At 40.6% G+C, this 26,489-nt stretch overlaps 1 long non-coding RNA gene across 1 annotated transcript in view; it reads right to left on the bottom strand.

The window, feature by feature from the left end:
* Positions 1–15,033: 15,033 nt before the first annotated feature.
* The window catches only part of LOC145395723 (uncharacterized), a 110,667-nt gene continuing 99,211 nt past the window's right edge, over positions 15,034–26,489 (bottom strand). The window contains exon 4 of the long non-coding RNA XR_013896661.1: positions 15,034–15,185. This is a non-coding gene — a long non-coding RNA (uncharacterized LOC145395723). The remainder of the gene's footprint in view (positions 15,186–26,489) is intronic.

Below are 26,489 nucleotides of genomic sequence, written 5' to 3'. Positions count from 1 at the left end.
TTCGAACTCCAGTCTTTGGGATTCATTCGCCACTCATAACAAAACATTCGATTAGCATTATACTGACTCTATCCTCATATGTAACAACGCTCTTTGATTACTGAAAATGAAAATCAGAGCCAATATTTACAACTTGCATTAAACCGAAGTTAGACTAATAAAGAAATAGAACCAAAATCCGGACATCTTTAGCTCATTGAACTGCAGTGGTCCTAACATGGTAATAAAAGGAGCATAGATAAGAAACTGTTATTTGCCAAGTACAAAAAGAAGTCGGAAAAACACAACTACGTATTTGTTTTGCTTAGTTATGGAAAATATGCTAACATCCACAGGCTCGTTACCTGGAGCAAAGGGCAACTCACAGTGCTACCAACTGTCTGTATGACGCAAGGCAGAACGCACCAAAACTTTAGCCCTTCAGCAGATGTTTTCATCAAATGTCAGGATACGACTTTGGAAGTGGAGCTTGGACCTTGTTGGAGGGACAGAAGTCGAGAGTGAGCGCAATGGAAATGAGTTACTTGGAAGGTTCATGTGGAGTCACATGGAGAGACACACTGACAAATGAGGAAGTGAAGGAGCGTTGTGGTGTGGATGTGGATGTGATAGGGAGAGTTAGGAGAAACACACTGAGGTGGTTTGGACATGTGGAGAGGATGGAGAGTGAGCGACTGATGAAGAGAGTGTATGTGAGTGAGGTGGAAGGGGGGAGAGGGAGGGGGAGGCCAAGGATGAGATGAAGGGATGGAGTGGAGAGGTGTGTGAGAGACGGGGAGTGTGAGCTGAAAGCAGGGCAGTGAAATGACGGGGGAGAGGGCGACATGGAGGCGATTTGTTTGCAGCCACCCCATATGATATATATATATATATATATATATATATATATATATATATGCAGAGACTTCACTTCACCGTTAAGATATATATGCAAACTAACCACAGGAGAAATGAAAGGAGCGACAGTGAGTATTTTCGTATATTACATCTTTAGACAGAATGAGACAGAAACGTAAAGGATAAAGGTATTTTATGCACACCCGCAGCAGGTAGTGGCACACAGAACAATGGATGATCTGAATTTTTACCTGCGGCGTAACTTATGGTCACCTGCAGCAGGGAGTGGAACACAACAAAGGATGATCTGAATTTAAACATGCACGTGACAAAGGAGGAGGAAGTAGGAAGGGAGGAAAGGGGAGTGGGAGGGAGGGGGAAGGGGGAGGGGAGGAGGGGAAGGGGGAAGAGGATAGGGGGGAGGGAGGAGGGGATAAATACTGGTGCTTAACTTAAGACCTAGAGAATTAATGCTTGGTGTGTCCCACACAGGTGTGACTACACCACCAGGATATGACAGGGAACAATCACTTGTTAGTCTGGGGGATACTGCTTTAAAATTAATTCGGTTAACAATTTATTACACTTAAAATGACCACAGCTCATGTTTACATTCTTTTCATATGTGCCAGAAATTAGACAAGATTCTATTACACTTCTTTCATCTAAACTTTTTGATCTTGCTAGAATCTTGGAGCCTGTCCAGTCAATATGGTGATCATTGGATGCTTTGTGCTGAAATAAACCACTACTTTGTTGGGCTGTCCTTACACTGTATTTATGTTGCGAGATTCTAGTTTCCAAATCTTTTCCAGATTGTCCTATGTAAAATTTGTTACAGGTTTTACACGGGATTTTGTAAACAACGCCTGAATTACTGAAAGGGCTGTTCTTGATGTTTTTTTTTGTTTTTTTATAGTGTTCTCATATTTGAATACTACTTGTACATTGAGATTCCTCAGTATGTGAACAACATCAAGAAAATTTTCATGGAAGGGGAGGACAAGGGTTCCTTGAATGTTCTGGCGATCTGGCTTATTAGTTTTCCCTTCAAGGAATCGTTTTTTGGCTGTATTGTGGCACTGAGTTAGTATGCTTTGTGGATATTTTAGCCTCTTTCCAATACTCTGAATCATTTTTAGTTCATGATCTAAAAATTCTGGGTCTGAAATTCTATATGCTCTTAGGTACATGGATATGAACACAGATCTTTTTACATTAATATAATGGTTTGAATAGTAATGAACATATGATATAATATTTGTAGGTTTTCTGTATACCTTAGTCTTCAAAACATTTTGGTCCCTGATAACTTTTACATCCAAAAATGGCAATTCATTATCCATTTCCATCTCATGAGTAAACTTAATCGACGGAACTAACGAATTTAATTGCAGGAGAAATTCATCAATGGGAAGACTGTTAGGCCAGAAGCACAGGATATCATCAACGTATCGGAGCCAAACTATGTTTTGCTCCTTTATGGAGGTCAGTAAATGTTTCTCAAAGTATTCCATGTAAATATTTGCCAGAATTGGGGAGAGGAGATTACCCATGGCCATACCAAATTTTTGTGTGTAAAATTTACCTTCAAAGGTAAAAGAAGGGTTCACAATGCACAATTTAATTAGCTTGATAATGTTTTCAGAGGGAACGCCATCAGTGTTACTACCCAGAATGCTTGGCAGGAAAGTTAAAACATCATCAACAGAGATATTTATAAATAATGATTTACCATCAAAGCGACTAATTTGTAGGGGTACATGACATTTAGAGATTTTAACTTTCTTACCAAATCCTTATTGTTTTGTACAAATGAATCAGAGATAGTGCCTACAACAGGGGACAACAGTGTTACAAGCCACTTGGAGAGCTTGTATGTCGTAGAGCCTACAGTTCTTACAATTGGCCTGATGGGGTTGTTTGGTTTGTGAGTTTTAATCAAACCATACATATATGGTGCAGATGGATTTTGCACAGAGAACTGTTTGATCAAGTCATCCCTTCCTCTTAGCAAAGTCTTGATTTCTTTATGGAATTTTCTACTTTGTTTTTCAGTTGGATCACTTTTTAGTTCACTGTAGGTGTTGGTGTCACGCAACAGTTCACTCACTTTTTCCTTGTAGTCACATTTGTTCATGACTACTACAGCGCTGCTTTTATCAGCTGTACTTATATGCAGGGAGTCATCTTTTTTTCAATTTGTCCAAGGCATTCACAAATCTTTTAGGGACAGACTTGTTATTTTTCTTAATCATTGCCCCTTATAAAATGCCACGAATAATCTCACTATTTTCACTTGATTGTTTTTCCATTCGAAACAAGGACTTTCCAACCTGCACTGGGTTTATATCTTGCCAAAAGAAAACGATAAACCATAACCTAGGGCACATAAAGTATCCCGATCTAATTCTTTAGATGACAGGTTTATGACGCAATCTGTATTCATATGTATGTTCCAATAGCTGTTTTCAATCAGTCCTTTTAAATTCTGTTCATGTTTACGTTTCACATTAATCAAGTAAGTTTTGGCCACAAACAAATCTCCTCCATGTCGCCCTGTCCCCCGCCATTTCACTGCCCTGATCCCAGCTCACACCACCCTCTCTCATTTACCACTCCACTCAATCCCTTCGTCTCATCCTTGGCCTCAGTGGCGTATCGCCGGGGGGGGGGGGAGAGTGCGGCATGCGGCCATGATCCCCCCGTTTTGGAAAAAAACTATATATATATATATATATATATATATATATATATATATATATATATCATTTATTGCTATTTCCCTTTTCATGGGGGAAGCAGCCTAGGTATATATATATATATATATATATATATATATATATATATATATATATATATATATATATATATAAAGTTTAACTGTTTGTAATTGAGACTAATTCAGTGATTAAAATTATCATTTTTTTTAATGTTATTGTTATTAGTTTATTACATCTGTAAAGTTGTTTGACTGAAATGTGAGCGTTTGAATTTTAGTAGTATAAGGTTGTTGGAGAGACTGAATCATAACTCACTGGCACAGAGTACTGAAAAATGACTTTAGAATATGCTATATTTGTCATATACCCATTCCATATGGCAGCAAAATGATCATAAAATTGGACAAAATGCAAAATTTTCTTGGGGGAGGGCTTACAGCGCCCCTCCCCCCGCTGAACCCCCCAGCTGTACGGGTTCGCTGCGCTCGCCAAAGTCACGGGGGACACAGTTAAAAAGATAAGAGAGAGAGAGAGAGAGAAAAAAAAAAGGCCCTCCCCTTTTCAACTTTCTGGGTACGCCACTGCTTGGCCTCCCCCTCCCTCTCCTCCCCACCACCTCACTCACATACACTCTCATCGTCAGTCTCTCACTCTCCATCCTCTCCACATGGCCAAACCACCTCGGTGTGTTTCTCCTAACGCTCCCTATCACATCTACATCCACACCGCAACGCTCCTTCACTTCCCCATTCGTCAGTCTGTCTCTCCACGTGACTCCACATGCTCCTCTCAAATATCTCATTTCCACTGCTGTCACACTTGACTTCTGTCCCTCCAACAAGGTCCAAGCTTCACTCAGATACGTTAGATTTGCTGTCACAATACTACCATGTAGTAACTTTTTCACTTCCATGCTGACTTTCAAGGAACCAGCAACCTTTCTTTCTTGTTGAACCCATTCAAGCACTTAAGCTCTAAACTTACATCCTTACTCATCATACTACGTAAGTACTTAAATGCACTCACATTTTCCACATCCTCCTCATCCAACCTCACTGTACATTCATTGACTTCACTTCTCACGAAGACCGTGACGTTACTCTTCCCTACATTCATCTTTAGATTCCGTTTTTACACACGCTCCCAAACTCATCCACCAAGCCTTGAATCTCCCCTTCGTCTTCACTTCACGAAACAATATCGTCTGCAAAGAACTACTAGTTTCCAAACACTGCCCTCTCTCACTAGGGCCGCTCCAACATCCACTGCTCTACCTTGTATCTCTTTTATAACCCCATTCATATACAACTTGGACAACCATGGAGACATGATACATCCCTGTTTCAATCCAACCTTCAAATAGAAAAAAATCACTCAGTTCACTATCCACATGCACTACAGCCCTTGCACCCTCATACATACTCTTCATGGCATTCAACAACTTTCCATCTGCTCCATATATTCTTAATACTTTCCACAGTCCATGTCTATCCACCCTGTCATATGCTTTCTTCAAATCCATGAAGGCCTCATACAACTTCCTTCCATTCTCTAGAAACTTTTCCACAAATGATCTGAGAATGAATATTTGATGTACACAACCAGTTCCCTTCCTAAATCCTCCCTATTCTTCTCCAACTAATGCGTCTGTTATTTCCCTAAGCCCATATACTCTTCCTAATACACTCGAAAGACAAAAGCTCATATGATTACCACACCCTCCTTTCCCCCCTTTTCCTTTGTAAAGGGGAATAATTATACCTGACTTCCAATCCTCCGGGATTTTACCTTCCTCCCAGGCAAGTCTGCACATCTTCCACATCCATTCTACTACTATCTCTCCCCCATACTTCAGCATTTCACCACACAATCCATCAATTCTTGTGGCTTTCCCCATTTTTAAAATTCTTTAACCCCTTAACCCCTTAACTGCAGGTGTCATTCCAGAATGACATAGCAAAAACTGGACCAAACCGCGGGTGTCATTCTGGAATGTTTGGGAATATTTTGAATATCGCGCGATTTTTCCATGTGCCAATTGTTTCAAGGGAGAGTAGCTATTAAGTTTTTTCACTCCAGCTGACCCTCACCTCCCTCTTCCCCCACCCCGGGGCCCCCCCCACCCCTGCCCAAACACACATCAGTATCTGTCCAGCTTTGTGAGTGACAATGGCGCTGATGTGGCAGTGAAGTGTGGGCAATTACAGTGCCTTTTACCCGCCTCAGTGAACACAGAGTGGGTGTTTATCGTATGTGCAGTGTTCATATATGTTTATAGTATTATTATCAGAGTGTGGTTGGTAATTGGTAATGGTGTGTGGGGCGAAAAATAGTGATTTTAGATCGCTCACTTCTAATGGCACTGCCCGTCCAGGGAAAGTCAACGAAGACATGAAACCTACATCATTGCAAAGCTGAAGGTTAGTACTTTCTAATGGTACCTTATTTTTTGCTTTAGCTTTATTCTGTGCAGAGTAATAAAGGTTTAAAGTTTGTTTATATTTTGGCTGGAACCCCCATGGGGGGGGGCAGTCTGGTCAAAACAATGCCCACGGTTAAAGGGTTAACCGTGGGGCGTCACTTTTGTAACGCTTGGGAGCAAAGGATTATACCACGGGGCGTCACTTTTGTGATTCTGTGTTATTTTGAATTCGCCCGGGCTTTCAAGTGGTGGCTTGTATCATCTATCAGTACGGCCAATGTCCAACACTAGTCAGCACTCCTAATCTCATCTCTACTCCCATCCATTGTTGAAAATTTAGTCATTTCCCCCCATTCTTGCCTCCCCTCCCTACCTCCCCTCCATTTCACAGTGTTTTTTTTTTTTTGGAGTATGGATTCCAAACTATTTGAGAATCATACACTAGTGTTTCTAGTGATAATATCAGGCTGTGGTAATAATATTATGGGTTTTCAGGAAGTGTAAAGTGGAGACTTCATTACCCAACTCCAGAGGTCTCCACAAGTCCTACGGTACTCGACGAAGGCTCAACAAACACCCCAGGAGAAAGCTGAAGGTATGTGCCATAAGCATATGTGATTTTAATAATCTAGGACTAATAACTGATTTTTGGCAAATATTTTTAGAGAGTCTGTCGGAGCCGAATATGCCCGAGGGAACCGCAAGAAAAAGCAAAACAAGCCCACGGTTAAGGGGTTAACCCCTTAACCACTGGGCATTACTTGCATGATGCTTGGGAGCAAGGGATGATACTGTGGGGCCTCACTTTTGCAATTCTGTGTTGTTTTGATTTTGCCCGGGCTTTCAAGTGGTGGCTTGTATCATCGATCAGTACTTCCAATGTCCAACACTAGTCAGCATTCCTAATCTCATCTGTACTCCCATCCAGTGTTGACAATTTAGCCATTTCTCCCCGTTCTTGACTCCCCTCCCTACCTCCCCTCCATTACCCTCTCCTCTCGCCTGCCCGGCCGTGCTACGCTAAGTAAATCTTCCCTGGAATTTTCCACTGATTTCATCCATTAAAATTATCCCTATGCGATATTCTTATACCAAATAATATATACAAAAAAGAAATAAGGTAAGTGAGAGTGCCATACGCCTGGAATTGGCTAATTATCACCTGACAACACCTCATGTGTACTTGTTCGCTAATTTTTGCTGTTTATTTCCCTTTGAAATTTGCCGTATAATCTATTCTCATAATAAAAATATATATAAGAAAGGAAGGGAGAAGCCTAAGTGATATCCACATTCACCTGGAACTACCTAATTTATTATGTATTGTCTAGATTTCCTGCCAATCATTTCATAGCCCATATATTAGCAGCTGTCACCAGGCTGACATTGGCAGCATTGCACTCCCCCTTGGCAGGCCACCACACTGTATTCTACGCTAAGTAAATCTTCCCTGGAGTTTTCCAGTGATTTCATCTATTGAAATAAGCCCTATGCCCTATTCTTATACCAAATAATATATACCAAAAAGAAATAAGGTAAGTGATAGTGCCATACACCTGGAATTGGCTAATTATCACCTGACAACACCTCATGTGCACTCGTTCGCAAATTTTCGCTGTTTATTTCCCCCTGAAATATGCTGTATAATCTATTCTCATAATAAAAATATATATAAGAAAGGAAGGGAGAAGCCTAAGTGATATTTACATTCACCTGGAACTACCTAATTTATAACGTATTGTCTAGATTTCCTGCCAATCATTTCATAACGTATATACTAGCAGCTGCCACCAAGCTGACATTGGCAGCACTTCACTGCCCCTAGGCAGCACTGTTCAGTTTAGTGTCGTCTTTCAAGGTGAAAGCACGTCGGATTCGCGCCTGTCAAGTTCCGCTGCTTTTTAGCCCTATGCAAAGGGCCCTGTGACCTCTACCCCCTACTAAACCTCGTGTGCAAACAGGTAAAGGGCTAAGTGACTGCTGTGGAATGTGAACTGGCTAATTTGTCAATGAAAATGATAGAGAGTGACTATGATCATTCTTGTGAGTAAAACAGTGCAAGTGGAAATGTAAATAATGCGTAAATAATGTGTAAACGGCAAATGAAAGCAATGAATGTAAATATAAGTGAACAGTGGAAAATAGTTTTATAGGTTACTGCAAGTGACAGTGCCTAACACAGTGTAAATAAAATAGAAATCTAAATAATGTAAATAAAATAGAGAATGTAAATAGAAATGTAAATGAGTAGTAAAATAAGAATACGAGTATATATTCTAGGAGTAATGAAAGTGAAAGTTTCACTCTAGCATGTATGAATACAATGAGTTATGAAAGCGAAGGTGAAAGTGACATTCACTCTCAACGCTAGTATAAAGGACGAGAAAGTGAATGCTACGTATTTTACAGAAAGAGAAATTGAATGCTTACAGTGACAATAAATTACTATTACTGAAGGAAACTTATGGATAAAGACTGTAGATATATATAAGTGTTATATAGTAATAGAAATATAAAGTGTGAGTGTTTTTTTGAATAATAAATGACAGAACACCAGCGGCAAACGATCGCAAGTGGGAAGGTCATACGCACTCATAATTTTCATTGCTTTCACAGTGTTTTTTATTTTCTTGAGTATAGATTCCAAACTATTTGAGAATCATAGAATAGTGTCTCTAGTGATAATATCAGGCTGTGGTAATCATATTACGGGTTGTTGGGAAGTGTAAAGTGGAGACTTCGTTACCCAACTTCAGAGGTCTCCACAAGTTCTACGGTACTCGACGAAGGCTCAACAAACATCCCAGGACAAAGCTGACGGTATGTGCCATAAGAATATGTAATTTTAATATTCTAGGTCTAATAACTAATTTTTGGCAAATATTTTTAGAGGGTCTGTTGGAGCGTGAATATGCCCGCAGGACACGCAGGTCAAAGCAAAACAAGCCCGCAGTTTAGGGGTTAAGAGCGTGTGTAAGAGTGGGAAATGCTGTGAGTGATTGGTTTCCTGTGAGAGTGGGGCTGCGACAGGGATGTGTGATGTCGCCTTGGTTGTTTAATAATTATATGGATGGTGTTGTACGGTAGGTGAATGCAAGAGTTTTAGGTGGAGGTCTGAGTCTGGTGATTGATGATGGTGGAGAGTGGAATCTGAAGCAGCTGCTGTTTGCAGATGATACTGCACTGGTGGCTGATTCAGAGGAGAGATTGGGATAGTTTGTAAAAGAGTTTGGAAGTGTGTGTGAAAGGAGGAAATTGAAAGCAAATGAGAATAAGAGTAAAGTGATAAAGTGTATGAGGTTGGTAGATGGTAGGAGATGTATATAGTTTTGAATGGTGAGTTGCTTCAGTAGATAAAGTGTTTTAAACATTTAGGGTCACATGTTGCTGTGCATGGAAGAATAGATGCAGAAGTGAAGTTTTGAATGAATGAAGTAGGAAAGGTGCTGGGAGGAATGAAAAAGGTGTCTAGATGTCGTTCGCTTAGAATACATGTAAAGAGAAGGCTGTATGAGGGTGTTGTGGTACCGACTGCATTATATGGGGCTGCAACATGGAATATGGGTGTAGCAGAGAGGAAAAGTTTGAATGTAATGGAGATGAGGTGTCTGAGGAGTATGTGTGGAGTGATGCGTATGGATCGAGTGCGAAATGATGAAGTGCGAAGGAGAACTGGAGTTATTCGGGAGATGGCTGATAGAGCTGAGCAGAGGGTGTTGCGATGATTTGGGCATATGGAGAGAATGGATAATGAGTGATTGGTGAAAAAGATAACTAGATCTGATGTGAGAGGTGTTAGGCTGAGAGGGAGACCACGAATAGGATGGATGGACAGTATGAAGAGAGCGCTGGATGTGATGGGGATGTCTGTTGAGCAAGGAAGAGTGGCTGTCCGTGACAGAAATAAATGGAGAGAAATTGTAAATGAATAAATGATGACGCAGCCCTAAGGGGATATTCTTCCGCATGTGGTCTGATCAGCTAGTCAGGTCAGGTGCGAGTAAGGGGATGGGTCTATTATGATGTGGCAGGGGTAAACTAGCTCTGCTGTCGGGCCCTGCTACGGATGTCACTGATTGCACTGCGCGGTGTGGTGCGGTGAGGATCTGTCCCTTCTCCCCACTGGGGCTAAGATGCGAATGAATGTGTTTGAATGGATGAGTAAATGGGGAGTGTGTCGTCCTGTCTCGGCTACCTCCCTTTCCTTGGGGGAAGCAGCCTAGATATATAGATAGCTAGATAGACAACTTCCATCCTACTGACTTCTTTCTCCTTTTCCCGGCCATTCTCCAGCCACTTATACTCACATTACTTTCATTCTCTATGTTCAACAATTCCTTAAAATGTTCTCTGCATCTACTCACTTTTTTTCCTTTGATCTCTGGTAATCTACCATTTTTATCTTTCACTCCCCAATTAAATTCTTTGACACCCAGTCTAACTCTCTTTACCTCTTTCCTGAACATTGTCTTAACATTCCCTCCACTTTACATCCAAATTCCTTTGAAATTCCTTATCCACACTCTTCTTTCTCTTATTAATCTTTTCATTCTCTCTGCCTCTCTACATATAACTCACTCTTGTGTCTCTCAATTTCTTCCACACCCTTGTTTCTCATCCACTCACTATATACATTCTCCTTTTGTGCCACAGAATGTCTCACCTCTTCATCCCACCATGCTGTTCCCTGCACCCCTTTTCATCTTTTCTTCACTCCACACACCACCTCACATGCTGCACAGATTTCTTCCTTGAATATCTTGCACACACCTTCCACGTCCCCCATCTGCTCCAATCCATATTTACCCAATTGTTCCCCCACTTCTCTCTTATATTCAGCCTTTTTTCCCTCCTCTTGCAAACTTTCCACCCTGCTTATATGAACTACTTCCTCCTGTCCTTCTGTTCTTCTATTCCTCCATTTCATTTGGACCGTGATTCTCATCACCCCAATCTCTATATGCTCTTGCATCCATTATACACCTTCGCATCCTATCATCCACACACATAATCAGTCACTTCCTTCCGTTCACTCAGTTCACCACCCACCCTTCTCATCAATTGCCACATATACCTATGTATCATCTTGTGTCTGAAGAGGATACGGGCTAACACCAACCCTCTCCCAGCACAAATGTCCACTGAAGCACTGCCATTCACATCCATCTCTGCAGGCACACCCCACTCACCAACTATTCCAGCCACCTTCACATTCCCTACTTTTCCTTTCATATCACAAATCAAAAACTCTCTCATTCCTTTTAAACTTTTCCATGCACACTTCTACTTTTGTCCAGAACTCTTCTCTCACTCTGCTTGCACGATCTTGCATTGGCTCATACACACACACAATTTCCCACATTTGTAGTCCAACTTTCAACCTTACCCACACAATGCTAGAGCCAACTGATCTATACTTTCTTATATTCTCTCTCCATCTCTTATTCACAACAATACACACTCCTTTCTCCCTCTTATTCTCACCTACTCCCACACACATAACCCTTCCATACCTTCATTTTCTCACACTATCACATCGACCATTTTGTTTCAGTTAATCCACATATATCCACTTTTGCACCTCAAGCACCTGGACAGTCTCTCTTTCTTTCACCTCATCATTTGCATCATCATTATTATTTTTTTTGTACTTACACAAACCAGGACCAGAGCTGTAATTAAGCATGAGGAGATATATGTATAACTCAAGTGGTTAATGAAGGTAAGACCTAACCGGTCCAGTTGGAGAAGTGTCTGCTGAACTTAATATACAGTAGTAGTGAGGATACTGCAAGGGCAATATAACATTAGTCAGCGGATTCAAAAGGTTAAGAGGCAAAGGCAGCTGGTAAGGCCTACATGATGTGGCTCTGTCTTTTGAGCATGGAGGTAGGTGTGTTATGTGTTGCAAAATTAAACCCTTCATTATGATCACGTGTTTTCTACACGGCGTTTCTTCCAACCTGACAAAGTTCCCTAACCTGTTTTACTTCAGTTGATCGCCAAGTGTAGCCAGAATGGAGGATTGATTTGGTTGGTAACCAAGGAGACTCATTCCTACCTCATAACTAGGACTAAGTAAATAACTTGCAACTATGACTTAGCACTGAATTAGTGGGAGTGGCCCAGTTCCGACAGATGAAAATAAACCCATGATAATGCATCCTACGTTTTTTTTTTTTTTTTTTTCCTTTTGGCTTTATAGAAACTTTTCGCCTTGAAGGGGTCAGTAACGAGTTCCACTGTGCTCTATCAATTAACTTGGCCTAAAATTGTCAGCTGTCCATCCTGAATGTTGAGCCATAAAAAGAAACTAACACAGAAATATGCCAGTCACGAAGAAGTGCTGAGGAAGGGATGTAAATAATATTACTGTGTTTACCTGGTACTGGGTTGCGGAAAATAAGCTGGAAAAGTACATGAAAAAAAAAAAAAAACGCCAAGATAAATGGGATGACGTTAGCCAATTGTGAGTTTTGGACTACTAGAAATTTGAAAATATATGCAATGGTAATTTTCGTAGTATCAGCATAAATCGAGTATAAATAAATGAATAGCTTTGAATAGCTTTGACACACGATCAAGTAGTAGCTGAGCAATGTTATGTTTCAGTTTATCGTAAATAAGGAAGATAATAAGACATTTTTAAAACATGGTGAAGAGGTGAACGGTCCTCGATACTGTACTTTCCTTATGTGAGGCTAAGTTGAAGCATACAGTTATTCAACAGGTGTTTGATATTATGTTAGAGGTTTTTCACACGGTATTTCTACCATAGTAAACGCGATTTGTGTTAGTACAACGAAAAATTATTAGTGTAGATCATTCAAATTTCCTTGTAGCAGAAAACTTGCAAGTGGCCATTTCCTCCTCAACCATGGAAGTCTCCATTAAGCTAAAAAAAAAAAAAAATCACCAAGATCAGTATTAGAAAGACGTCCTGTGGCTGAAGGGGCTAACACTGTGACAATATAATAATACATTCCGAACGCTGGGTAATGAAACAATATATGAATAAATGAGGATATAATACCGATAAACTTCATAATGTGCCATATCGGGTACTGGTCACTACATGAAAGATCTGCAACCATAAAATACTGTAATATCTTCCTTATTTACCTTGTAACCTGATCTTCAAGTATATTTACCTGGAGTTCAAATAATATATAATCTAGTGTTTTTCCAATCTTTTCATGTTCTCAAATATTTCCTTATAATCAAGTATTTCAAAAAATATTATATGTTTAAGTTCTTACATATATCCTGACCACATAATATTTCATTACAAATTGTTCTTAATAAAGTTCCAAAGCTTATCTTCTTGCATGTCTTCTATGTTGTTACCTGTATCCTTAAAATAAAATTTTCAATAAACATTCTAGTTGCTGAATATATCAGCACAACATAATATTCCAACTTACCCTCAAGTTTATATGTATACTGTATATCATAGTAACAAAATACTACAGTACACCTTGATTTTAAATATATGCAGTCTTCTATGTTCAGGGGTATATTATGACGCCTTTCTATTCTGGTAGATTTTCCTGGTTCTTGAATATACTGTACAGTATTTTGAACCCTAATGCTCTGGGCACTGCTGGTTCTTAAATGATTCACAGGTAACTAATATTCCAATAGAGTACTTGTTTTTGGTTTTTGAATATATTCCTCTACAGTAATATAATATTACAGCATATTTTCAAACATGTTGAATATAACCTTAAAACACCATTATTGTTTAATATAATCTTATATCTTGAAACTATTGCATATTTATGTTGCTGAATAATGAATATATATTTAAACACAAATATTCTAGCATATCGTGTAGGTTTGTAGCCATAAGCTCATACGCTAATATTCCGGTTAGCTCTCGGCTCTGAATGTATCGTAATAACAAATTTTACTATAACAACTTGGCTTTCAGATATAACGTATTCTTATAAACAAATCTCTCGGGCAGATTCATCATTCTAGTTCTTGAATATCTCTTTGTAATTTAAAGATCCACTATATCTTCATTGTTCTCTTAACAATTCAGAAGAAACTCCTAAAGACCAATTCTCTCAGCCACCCTATCACCTGCAAAAAGGGTTTGATTTTTTAACTATCATCAAGGTAAAAATTTTTCTTACAGATTACAAGAGCTGAAACTTACACACCAGCAAATGTATGTTTCACTATCATATGACGTACGCTTACCGCAATATCGATCATTAAAGAATGCCAAAAATAACTTACACCCCGTGAATAGAAAGAGAGAGAAAAAAATTGCACCTAAGTAAAATTTGGTCTGATGGATTTGAAGACCTTGATCTTACACAACAGAAAAGGTATATTTCACTCCCAAATGTCTATTGGTTACTGCACAATTGACTGTCAAAAAAAAAAAACTCACTCCTCACTGTGAGCAAGGATGGGACGTCCTTGAGAAATAACGGGGAATAGGGAGGCGGAGGGAGTGTGTGTGGAGGGGGAAGGGAGGGCATATATCTGCCATACACACCCAATATGGTCTACAGGGGGTATGTGGGGTAGTTTGGATGGGAGGGGTCACAGAAAGTAGGATCCAATGAGGCAAAGGGAGATGGAGAGATGGCCTGGGGAGGGGAGTATCCTCACACCCAAGGAGGGGGCCGGATCATGCCTCCCACCACATGATCTCGTGGTTCCCACTGACCAGGACCCATATACGTCATAAAGAGCCAGTGCTACCTACTGCCAGTTTTTGGTAGCCTCTGTACCATTGACAGCCATAGGACTTAATGCGACATTTTCTGTAAATGTCGTTCAACAGCCATAGGTCTTTAGGGCAGATGTGCCAAAACTTAGGTGCTAAAGAGGGATGCCTTCGTGTGGTGACATCGATATGAGCAAGTGGTGGAGCTGGCCAGTTATGCAAATGTCCTTGACTCACCTTCCTAACCCCCGAAGGAGGTTGGAGGAACGTGGAAGAAGGGTAATTTTGGCATTCAGTCTACCGAGTTCATGTTGAAATGAGCATGAGATTCCAGCTACCACTACTACTACTGCTGCTGCTAGTACTACTACTACTATTACAACCAAAACACATGGAGTCTCATTGAATGTAGGACCTGGGATGTGGGTTGTGTTGGTTGTGGTTGTTGGTGTTCCTGGGATGGCATCTGTGGGAGGCACTGGCACTAAGGCTGGTCCAGGTCGAGACAGGCCTGAAACTGTTGGCATGGAGTACAAACATTTACAATCATTTTATCTCTTGGTTCTTGGGGTGAAGAACACACATTTGTAATTATTTTAACTCTTTGGTGTGATGTGGAGAACAGACATTAAAGATAATATTAAGTCTCTGGTCACTGTTTACAGTACAGACATATACAATCATTTTTAAATCGCTATTGCCATGTTTCCTTTAGGTGGACAAGCTCTCTTAAGATAATTGTAATATAATGAAAATTTCTTGTTTCTCTTTTTCTACTAGAATATTAATCAACGTAGTTATTATTTCTTTCCACAGTAATACAACTTGTGGTAGGTAGGGCTGTCCACCATCCACTCACTCGATATAGTGCTGTTTTGAGGTGGCTCTGCTGTAAATGACTAGCCAAATGGTTTCCTGTAAGTCAGGAAGCCACTTATTCCATTGGATCGTAACCATAAAAGCACATAACGTCTTGTGGATTAGTAAACTAAGGCGCTCCAACCTGACTGAGCAAGTAATGGTTTAAATCAGAAGGATTGATGTAGTTTATTGCTCATATAATGCCACTAGTGGGACAGGTCACCCTCGCCTTACATGTCAGGACATAAGCCGAGCCCCAAACAACTACACTCCTGATGGGACAACAAAGGGTTGGGCGATGGATGGATGATATATACACTGGATGTGTCGGGATTTTAAGCAATAAGGGCCCCCGCACACAGGCCACTTTTCAGTGGAAGGTGGCTGCCACTTTTTCATGGCGCCAGTAAAAAGTGGAGAGGGATGCTGTGATACCCAGCACACGGGCCACTGTTTCGTGGCAACCACAGGCAGGAAGTGGCATGTGTCATCACAATACTCCTCAAAATAAGAAAAGAAAGACATACAAGCAAGTACTGGGAGCATCCAATAATCAGCCTTAGGCTTATCAGGGGTCAATTTTATACCCTATTTGAAAACTTAGAAGCATACCTAGAGAAGTTACAAAGTATTTTAGAATGACCTGTGCTTCTCTTGATGACCTCCTGACTGCAACTGGGCCTTCAGTTTCACGTCTGAACTCAAACAGGAGAAAGTGTGTACCAGCAGAAGAAAGACTTGCAGTTACCTTAAGGTGAACATACACGTTACGCAAGAATTTTAATGAGATAACTTCAGTAAATCAACCACATTTAATAAAATGCATGAGACATTGTATTTTTGCAAGTGTAATTATGTTACAGTGAAATAAGCTTTATAACACAGAAATACGTTCCACATATATTTAAGAAAATGGCATAATGTTTTGCTTTTCTGAAAATGATGAAACCTAGTTACAAACATGTTGATATTAACAAAACCTGCAAATCTGATTATCAAAAACTGTCACTGCTAGGAAAAAGCCACCAACATGCTACCAATAAACAAAATATATAAATGAATCAGTCAGACTGTTCAGCTTTACTTGGATTACCTGACATTCTGTCTGGTACTGGGGAGGACACATTTATAACGTTACCTGGTATAAACTGTTGACTTTCGCGCTCCGAACGACTCTGTAATGATTTCTGGAATGTTCTTGTGTACGCATGTAACCTTAGGAAGGAACATGGACTTGGTTAGGGAGAGGACCCGGGGAAGACACATGACTGGGTAAGGAATGGACTGTCAATAATGCCAGTCCGTCTGCAAGTGCTACCGCAAAGTGGCCCGTATGCAGGCCACCGTGGTGTGGCAGGTGAAATGAACCCGTTTACCATTTTTTTTGCAGCTGCCACAAAAAGTTGGCTCGTGTGTGGGCTTCCATAAAAACACGTACATATATTATTTCTCACCACGAAAAAGTGGCAGCCACCGTCCACTGAAATGTGGCCCGTGTGCGGGAGGCCTAATTTCAAGGGTGATTCTAAGGTTGATTTTGAGTAAAAAATGCTATATAAACATAGGTCCCATTCTCAACCATTACCGAGGTACGTTTACTAATCACCTTATGGCTGAATTATGAAGCTAATCATTTTTGTCTGCATTATTATTATTAATAATTGTAACTACACAACAGCTGAGAACTGATCCTATGTTGACATAGCATTAATAACTCAGATTCAGCATTAGAATCACCTCCTGAATATGCTCCACCAAGTACAGGGAAGTACAGTGACACACACATACACACACACACACACACACACACACACACACACACACACATGTATAAATATATATATAGAGAGAGAGAGAGAGAGAGAGAGAGTTAGTTCTGTAGGATTTCTAATTAACAGAAATGTTGCAGAAAACACAGTTAAATCCATCAGTGTATCTGACAGAGTAGCATGGATTGTAATTAGATAATGCAAAAAAGACACCCTGAAAGTAATACAAGTCTATGCACCGAAATCTCAAAGATCAGACAGAGAAACAGAAATATTTCATGATGACATCTCCCAGATTATGGAAGATAAAAAGACCACATATACTATACAATACTCACAGGAGACTTCAATGCAAAAGTAGGGATATCAAAAAATGGAAAAGCATGTAAGGGAAATTTCGGAGTGGGAGAAAAGTATGAAAGAGGAGAATTGGTCATAAATTTTCCTGAAATTTATAACATGAGAATAATGAACACACTCTTTCCCGAAAGAACTGAGAGAAAATTGACCTGGAGAAGTCCAAATGGAGAAACAAATAATGAAATCGACTTTTATAGCAGATAAGGATATGACGATCATAAATGTCACAGTTATCAACAAAGTGAATATAGGAAGTGATTATAGAATGGTGGGTTGCATAGCCAGATTCAAAGTCAGAAGTGAAAGATGATCAAAATTAAAAAAAATATGCCCAGTAAAAGTACACGAAAACAATGCAGCCTTGCAGATTAAAATAATCAACATATTTCGGGCTCAAAGTTATGCTGAATGTGACATTGATAAGTTGAATGACAGACTAACAAAAGTGCTAAGAGAATCAATAGAGGTAGTAGGGAAATTTAATACTTCAAAGCCAACAACAATTAAAAAATACACTCGTGCTCATGATATGAAGAAAGGAGATGAAGGCAAAAAACAGACAGATGAAACAGAAAGAGCGGAATTAAATAAGCTTATCAACATGAGACAGAGAGAAGAAAAAAGAAAGGGAAACATGGATGAGCTCAAGGAAACCATCAAAAAAGGAAAATCTTCCTGAGCAGACGGTATATCCTCTTCTGGTGGTATTGGTCTCTTAAGACCTGTCTCAAAATGCTCTTTCCATCTATTTTTAATATCTCCATCTTTGATCAATAAATTTCCTTCCCTGTCTCTAACTGGTATTTCCTTGCGTTTACCTGCATTACCACTCAGTTCTCTAATCGATTCATATGCTATTCTTTGACTCTGTCCATCATTTTTGTTTATTAAGATTTCAGTCTCTGTAACCTTTTCATCTACACATCTTCTTTTATCTCTCCTAGCTAACCTTCTTACTTCTGAATTCAAACTCCAGTACACAGCTCTTCCTAATTCAATCTCTCGTTCATCAACGCATTGCATCTCACTCCTCAATTTAGCCTCACCTCTCTTTTTTATCATATCCCACGTTTCCTCTGATATCCATTTCTTTCTCCTGAATCTATGTCTCCTTCCAATCGTACATTCAGCAGTCTCATGCAAAACTTTGTTCACATCCTCCCACATCTCATCTACACTTCTCTCCCCCTCTTCCAACGTTTCCAACACCAAAAACCTATTTCTGCATTCTAATCTGAGTTCCTCCTTTTCTTCTCCTTCCCTTCTAAGCTTAACAATATCGTATCTACCAACACCAGATTTTTCCTTCTGATTTTTAAGTTTAACCCGTCACGTCCCGAGGCTTTCCGCACCTATGACATCCCCCAGTCCCGAGCCTTTTTGGAAAAATGTTTTTTTTTGCTAAAACTTCCGCTTAGGTCGAGAAACGAAGGAAAATCATAAAGAAAGTGGTCCCTGCGGTCTATAAGTGGTCTGTACAGGTGCGGTTCCCCCCGGCAGGTATCGTATTCTGTAATGGGCTGGATATGCGTTTACGTTTTCTGTGGTAAGGAATAATGGGAGAAACAACACACAACACCTCTACATTTATTGAATTTGAACTAATAAACAATAACAGTAACAATATAATGGATTTCAGACACATATATATGAAAAATAAGCATTGTACCATCGCGCGAGCGTAGCAAGTTTGGTCCGAGTCGTAACATGCTATATGCTAAGTTTCTGGTATGAGTCAACCTATCATTTTTTCTACTTGTATACTTCTGTTTCAATGACAATTTACCAATTACAACTGTTTGTAAGTGTTTTCAGATGTTTTCATTCATTATGATGACATGCAGCATAAGTTTAGCGCATATCAGCTTAGTAAGCGCACTCGCTATGACTCGTATTTCAACATACCAAATTGTTTTATCACTTTCCAATTATTTTCCCATTTACATAGAACCTTTCCTCCACCACTGTAAAGGTTTTCAATAATTTTCATTCATTACGAGGGCATTTAGCGATATGCTAGCGCATATTCACGTGGCAACCACGATCTCAAACACTCGTGTTTCATCATCTACTTTATTTATTCACTCCAATTACATTTTCCCACTTACATTACACACGTTTACACCCCTAGAATGCACTGTACATACTTACTGCCATTATTTATTCAAGTGAGCGTGAGAATATCGCCTGAAAATACCCTCGCAAGGAATGTTTCGTCATACATAATACTCACACACTTATATATTAATTCACTCACACACTTATATACTAATTATTCACTTTATCACTTGCTGACATTTATTTTGACTAATACGTGCCTTATTCATTCGACTGAGCGTCAGGAAATCTTATCTTTATACACACGCTATGAATATTTGACTTAGAATATACATCATCATATACAATAATTTGAACTTATATTATACCCGTAAGAATGTCACATAATAATAATTATATAATTACGGGCCGTATTTATTGCACTGAGCGACATAATATCGCATCATACAACCCTCTCTATGTAAGTTTCAACTTAGGGCAGATTTATATACTTACACCCAATGTTTTCACTTACGTTCTACCCGTAGGCACTTTATACTAATATTTGGAGATCTACATGACTGATAATTTCACTGAGCGTCTGTCTGTCGCATTTACCTCATAATTTCAGCGTCTTTTCGCATTCACACCATGCTAAAATTGCAGCAACGTGTGATATTCACTAAAACATGGGTGAATACACAGACCCACGTCACACTGCACGCACTCATAGCGGGTGTCCTTCCTCTGTGTCGTGAGTCTCACCTGGGAATTACTGCACACGTGACACCTGCGCTGGGGCCTAGGTCTGTTGGGCTGGGGAGGGATAGGAGTGGGGAAATGGCGGCCGGATATTCTCTGGGGAGTTTGGGTAATAGGGGCAGTGCGGGGGTGCTGTTGGGGCCTTTCAACAGCATACTTTGCAAAGATTTCTCTTGTGAGCTCCCTCACAAACCCTTCAAATGTTTCCTGAACTCCTGTGGTCATGGCGTGAAGGTGGTGGCAATTCAGAGCAGTGATATCTAGTAAGTGAAAGAACAGTTTTTTATACCACTTCATCATTGTCCTGGCACACTCTACCGTCGGTATCATGGAGTCTGACCGGTCCACGAGGCGCATGTTTATATTGTAATCCATAACACACGCAGGTTTCCAAACACGACGCCTGCTCTCGCTATGGTAATCTACAGAATCAGTACGGTGCATCAAGGGGCGGTGAACCGTGGACAAGAGGCTTACTTCTCTGTTGTGGTTCCACATTGTTGCAAGGATGTTGTTGGCTTTGAAGAAGACAACCTCACTCCTTGCAAGTTTCCGCCCTACCTTGACCATGTGACGCCGGTTCACCTTTACGGTTCCACAGACTCCCGTTTCATGTGTGTGAAGATAACGAGCGAGAAGAGGGCTAGTGTACCAGTTGTCGAGGTAGAGAACGTGACCGCGATGAAGGCAGTCTTGTATCATTGTCTTTACCACTGCTCCCGACAGTCCAATACTTCGATCTTCTAGTATGTCTGTCTGTGCACCGGTGTATAAGACTATGTCTTGCACGTATCCAGTCCTACAGTCACACATAACAAAGATCTTGAACCCAAAACGGTGCCTTTTGCTGGGTATATACTGCCTGAATGAAATATTGCCTCTCCACAACACGAGACTCTCGTCTATGACGAGATCTCTATAGGGATAGAATGAGGATCGAAAGGTTTGCCTGAGGTGATCAAAGACCAACCGAATTCGCCTCATTTTGTCAGTGTTGTTTGCATTTGCAGGGTCATGAGCATCATAAAAATGGAGGCGACTTAGAATTTGTTGAAACCGATTACGGCTCATCACTTGACCAAATATGGGGGTAAACATAACAGGGTCCCTAGTCCAGTAAGCAGGAATTCTATTCTTTCTTATAATACCCATCAAAAGGACAAGGGCAAAAAATAAAAACATTTCTGGAAGGGAGACAGGGTAATCATAGATCATAGAATGCCTACTCCTTGTTCCCAATCTTTCACTTTCTAGGCGCTGGGCGCTTGCAAACAGGTTTGTTTGATAAACGATCTGATCCACGAATGCCTCACTGAAAAACAGGTGGAAAAAATCCAACCAGGTGGAATTACTGTGAATACCTGGTGCAATGCAGCCAGATCGCCCTTGCTCAGTGAAGGGGTGAATGAGGGGAGAAAAATCACTCCCATCCTCCCAATCCCACGACACAAATCCCTCGTCCCCATCACCGCCTTCGTCTGGGTGGGGAGGGGATCCTGGTTGGGGAGGTGGGGGAGAAGGAGTACGGAGGGCTTCCCCACTGTCACTCCTCTTCCCTCTGCCTTTACCCTTTCCCTTTCCCTTACCCTTACGGCCTTGAGGAACATTAGGGGGCTGTGGGGATGAAATAGTTGAATATTGGGGAGCAGAAGACGTGCTGGGGAGTGGTTCCTCCCCACCTTCCCCCTCCATTACCACACCACGTGCTCTCTCACGCAACCTAGCTCAACCACGTGTTAGGGGATATTGGGGAGCATAAGATGTGCTTTGGAGTGGTTCCTCCCCACCTTCCCCCTCCCTCACAACCCCACGTGATAAGGAACGCACCCGCACTGGCCCACGTGATCCACTCTGCCACCTCACACTACGTAGGGAGAGCAATGACTCACTCACGTCACTCTCACTTTCCCTAATCCCAGGACTTTCCATTTCACTCCCCACTCCCTCCACTTGACTTCCTAGCTCCCCAAACAGAATGCTAGGCCCATACCTGTTCATACGACGTGGTGTGCGCTCTGGGCCATGATGTTTTATGACCTCCCGTCCATACCACGTGGCAGCACGTCCCACGGCTCCGTCCTCGTCCTCGTCCTAGTCCTCGACCTCAAATTCTCCTTCCAAAGCACGCTGGGGATAGGGATAGGATATACCACGTGCCTTCTTTGCCTCCTGCCCCTCTCTAGCAGCACGGTAAGTCACGTACTGCCGCTTCCTGGGTGACGGAACTTCCTCGTCACTGCTGGTGGTTTCTTCCTCCTCTGGCTGCACATAATCTTTGTCCATCTCCTCGTCATCCAGTGGGGAATCACTGTCGCCAGTAAAGGTGTCCAGGGTGACTTGAATCTCGCTGTCTGAGAGACCTCTCTTAGCCATGTCTGAGCAGGACCGTGGCTACCAGGTGAGTGGACGAGTGGCGGGCTAGCGCGGGTCGCGCGGGGTCGCCGAGTGTCCCCGCCTGGTGGCAGGTAGGGGAAGGTCAGGCGAGGGTACGTACCGCAAATCAAGCGCGAAATTTGAAAATTGTCGAAATTATGCACATTGCAATTGCACGACGTACTGGTATGTCGCCGGGACTGGCAAATGCAAATCGTTGCAACGTACCCATACGTCGTCGGGACGGGGCGGGTTAAACCTTATTTTTGCAATGCTGAGTTGGTGGTCACTACCAATATCCGCTCCCCGTTTAACATGAACATCTAGCAGAGAACTTCTATGCCTCCTACTGATAGCGATGTGATCAATCTGATTTTCATATTTTCCACACGGCGACACCCAAGTTGTCTTGTGTATATTGCAATGCTGAAAGAGTGTGCCCCCGATGACGAAGTCATTTGCTAGACAGAAGCTTCCAAACCTCACTCCGTTTTCACTCATCCCACTACCAACTCCCATCTTACCCATACATGCCTCAAATCCCTCATTTGAACAGCCTCATTACTGCATTAAAGTCTCCAACACAGATCAAAACATCATGTCTAGGTACCCTTCCTTCCTACTCCTACTCTGCAAATATATATATATATATATATATATATATATATATATATATATATTTGCAGAGACTTCACTTCACCGTTAAGATATGTATGCAAACTAACCACAGGAGAAATGAAAGGAGCGACAGTGAGTATTTTCGTATATTACATCTTTAGACAGAATGAGACAGAAACGTAAAGGATAAAGGTATTTTATGCACACCCGCTGCAGGTAGTGGGACACAGAACAATGGATGATCTGAATTTTTACCTACGGTGTAACTTATGGTCACCTGCAGCAGGGAGTGGAACACAACAAAGGATGATCTGAATCTAAACATGCACGTGACAAAGGAGGAGGGAGAAGGAAGGGAGGAAAGGGGAGTGGGTGGGAGGGGGAAGGGGGAGGGGAGGAGGGGAAGGGGGAAGGGGAGAGGGGGGAGGGAGGAGGGGATAAATACTGGTGCTTAACTTAAGACCTAGAGGATTAATGCTTGGTGTGTCCCACAGGGAAGGGGAGAGGGGGGGAGGGAGGATGGGATAAATACTGGTGCTTAACTTAAGACCTACAGGATTAATGCTTGGTGTGTCCCACACAGGTGTGACTACACCACCAGGATATGACAGGGAACAATCACTTGTTAGTCTGGGGGATACTGCTTTAAAATTAATTCAGTTAACAATTTATCACACTTAAAATGACCACAGCTTATGTTTACATTCTTTTCATATGTGCCAGAAATAAGACAAGATTCTATTACATTTCTTTCATCTATGCTTTTTGATCTTGCTAGAATCTTGGAGCCTGTCCAGTCAATATGGTGATCATTGGATGCTTTGTGCTGAAATAAACCACTACTCTGTTGGGCTGTCCTTACACTGTATTTATGTTGCGAGATTCTAGTTTCCAAATCTTTTCTAGATTGTCCTATGTAAAATTTGTTACAGGTTTTACACGGGATTTTGTAGACAACGCCTGAATTACTGAAAGGGCTGTTCTTGATAAGTTTTTTTTTTTTTTTAATAGTGTTCTCATATATGAATACTACTTGTACATTGAGATTCCTCAGTATGTGAACAACATCAAGAAAATTTTCATGGAAAGGGAGGACAAGGGTTCCTTGAATGTTCTGGCGATCTGGCTTATTAGTTTTCCCTTCAAGGAATCGTTTCTTAGCTGTATTGTGGCACTGAGTTAGTATGCTTTGTGGATATTTTAGCTTCTTTCCAATACTCTGAATCATTTTTAGTTCATGATCTAAAAATTCTGGGTCTGAAATTCTATATGCTCTTAGGTACATGGATATGAACACAGATCTTTTTACATTAATATAATGGTTTGAATAGTAATGAACATATGACATAATATTTGTAGGTTGTCTGTATACCTTAGTCTTCAAAACATTTTGGTCCCTGATAACTTTTACATCCAAAAATGGCAATTCATTATCCATTTCCATCTCATGAGTAAACTTAATCGACGGAACTAACGAATTTAATTGCAGGAGAAATTCATCAATGGGAAGACTGTTAGGCCAGAAGCACAGGATATCATCAATGTATCGGAGCCAAACTATGTTTTGCTCCTTTATGGAGGTCAGTAAATGTTTCTCAAAGTATTCCATGTAAATATTTGCCAGAATTGGGGAGAGGGGATTACCCATGGCCATACCATATTTTTGTGTGTAAAATTTACCTTCAAAGTAAAATAAGAGTTCACAATGCACAATTTAATTAGCTTGATAATGTTTTCAGAGGGAATACCATCAGTGTTACTACCCAGAATGCTTGGCAGGAAAGTTAAAACATCATCAACAGGGACATTTGTGAATAATGATTTAACATCAAAGTGACTAATTTGTAGGGGTACATGACATTTAGAGATTTTAACTTTCTTACCAAATCCTTATTGTTTTGTACAAATGAATCAGAGATAGTGCCTACAACAGGGGACAACAGTGTTACAAGCCACTTGGAGAGCTTGTATGTCGTAGAGCCTACAGTTCTTACAATTGGCCTGATGGGGTTGTTTGGTTTGTGAGTTTTAATCAAGCCATACATATATGGGGCAGATGGATTTTGCACAGAGAACTGTTTGATCATCATCCCTTCCTCTTAGCAAAGTCTTGATTTATTTATGGAATTTTCTACTTTGTTTTTCAGTTGGATCACATTTTAGTTCACTGTAGGTGTTGGTGTCACGTAAGAGTTCACTCACTTTTTCCTTGTAGTCACATTTGTTCATGACTACTACAGCGCTGCTTTTATCAGCTGTACTTATATGCAGGGAGTCATCTATTTTCAATTTGTCTAAGGCATTCACAAATCTTTTAGGGGCAGACTTGTTATTTTTCTTAATCATTGCCCCATATAAAATGCCACGAATAATCTCACTATTTTCACTTGATTGTTTTTTCATTCGAAACAAGGACTTTCCAACCTGCACTGGGTTTACCTTCTTGCCAAAAGAAAACGATAAACCATAACCTAGGGCACATAAAGTATCCCGATCTAATTCTTTAGATGACAGGTTTATGACGCAATCTGGATTCATATGTATGTTCCAATAGCTGTTTTCAATCAGTCCTTTTAATTTCTGTTCATGTTTACGTTTCACATTAATCCCGTAAGTTGTGGCCACAAACAAATCTCCTCCATGTCGCCCTGTCCCCCGCCATTTCACTGCCCTGATCCCAGCTCATACCACCCTCTCTCATTTACCACTCCACTCAATCCCTTCGTCTCATCCTTGGCCTCAGTGGCGTATCGTCGGTGGGGGGGGGGGTGCGGCATGCGGCCATGATCCCCCCGTTTTGGAAAAAAAGTATATATATATATATATATATATATATATATATATATATATATATATATATATCATTTATTGCTATTTCCCTTTTCATGGGGGAAGCAGCCTAGGTATATATATATATATATATATATATATATATATATATATATATATATATATATATATATATAATTTCAAGGGTGATTCTAAGGTTGATTTTGAGTAAAAAATGCTATATAAACATAGGTCCCATTCTCAACCATTAC

Source organism: Coenobita brevimanus, chromosome 33 (assembly GCF_032717465.1).
Source record: "Coenobita brevimanus isolate Jiangsu-jjx chromosome 33, ASM3271746v2, whole genome shotgun sequence".
NCBI classification, from domain to species: Eukaryota; Metazoa; Arthropoda; class Malacostraca; order Decapoda; family Coenobitidae; genus Coenobita; species Coenobita brevimanus.
The sequence above is the reverse complement of the archived record's forward strand: the minus strand, read 5'-3'. Positions and strand labels throughout refer to the sequence as shown.